At 37.6% G+C, this 1182-nt stretch overlaps 1 non-coding gene across 1 annotated transcript; it reads left to right on the top strand.

Annotated features, from left to right (window-relative positions):
- The first annotated feature begins 660 nt into the window (after positions 1-660).
- On the top strand, positions 661-767 carry LOC126021616 (U6 spliceosomal RNA). The gene has a single exon (XR_007500117.1). It is a non-coding gene; the product is annotated as a U6 spliceosomal RNA (small nuclear RNA).
- The last annotated feature ends 415 nt before the right edge of the window (positions 768-1182 follow it).

Here is a 1182-nt window from a genome sequence, read left to right as displayed (position 1 = left end):
AGCCTAAAATACTACTTGGAAAGATATGTAAGTCTTATGAGAAAAAAAATGTGGTTTTATTTAGAAATGTTCTGTTGAACTTACATGTATTATATTATATGTTATGTTATGTTACTGTATTATGTTATGTCAGTTTAATATGTTAATCAATTTTGTCTCTTGAATAAAATCTTACAATAAAAAAAAAAAAGCTCAGGTCAAAAACAGGGCACAGAGACTGTATAACCTATCATTCTCACCCCCAAATGCAACAGCAATACAATATGGCACCATTCCCTTTTGCATATGCATACTAAAAAGGGGAAAATCTTATGTATAGAAACAAGCTCTTATCTACTTGGGATAAGAAACCCATAAATTTTATAATACAGGGGTTGCCTCCATCCTGAACATTTTTCACTGGGGACTCGACTTAGACTCCATGTGATCGGACATCGACCTGTCCCAAACCCAGAACCCCAGATCCCAATCTTAGAACCCACACAGTTCCCTGCAATAGTACCAGGAATCAAACACCCTCCAGGGAGTGCCTAATAAATACTGCTCTGGCACCAACTTATGACAATTTGATATGACAGCCTGACAACGAGGAAACACCAACAACTTGATCTAAGAGCAGATACTGCCTACTCATCACCCAACATTAAGATGAAATCAGAAGTGCTCGCTTTGGCAGCACATATACTAATGTTGGAATGATACAGAGAAGATTCACATGGCCCCTGTGCAAGGATGACACAAAAATTTGTGAAATGTTCCATTTTTTAGTTAATAAAATTTAAAAAAAATATGAAATCAGAAGACACTCCATCCTTGGATCTGTGCAAAAACGAAGATCACTAATTACAGAAGACTGACTTTGAGAATTGTGACTGAGCAGAACTTTTCTGGGACCAAAAAGAAAGACCCTAGCCTAGGCTTTGGCCTAGGATTTGTGCAAAAACCAAGATCTTTAATTCCAGAGATCTGACTTTGACAACCATGATTGAGCACATCTCCTGGAACCATAAGGAAAGACTCTATCCTAGTCTCCGTCCTAGGATCTGCGCAAGAAACCAAGATCACTATTTACAGAAGAATGACTACAACAATGATGATGAAACAGAACTTCTGCATCCATAAAGAAAGGCTCTACCCTAGACTTTGTCCTATGACCTGTGCAAATATCAGGATCTCTAATTA

Source organism: Suncus etruscus, chromosome 10 (genome assembly GCF_024139225.1).
Source record: "Suncus etruscus isolate mSunEtr1 chromosome 10, mSunEtr1.pri.cur, whole genome shotgun sequence".
Taxonomy (NCBI): Eukaryota; Metazoa; Chordata; class Mammalia; order Eulipotyphla; family Soricidae; genus Suncus; species Suncus etruscus.
Note: the sequence above shows the minus strand (reverse complement) of the source record. Positions and strands in the feature narration are given on the sequence as shown.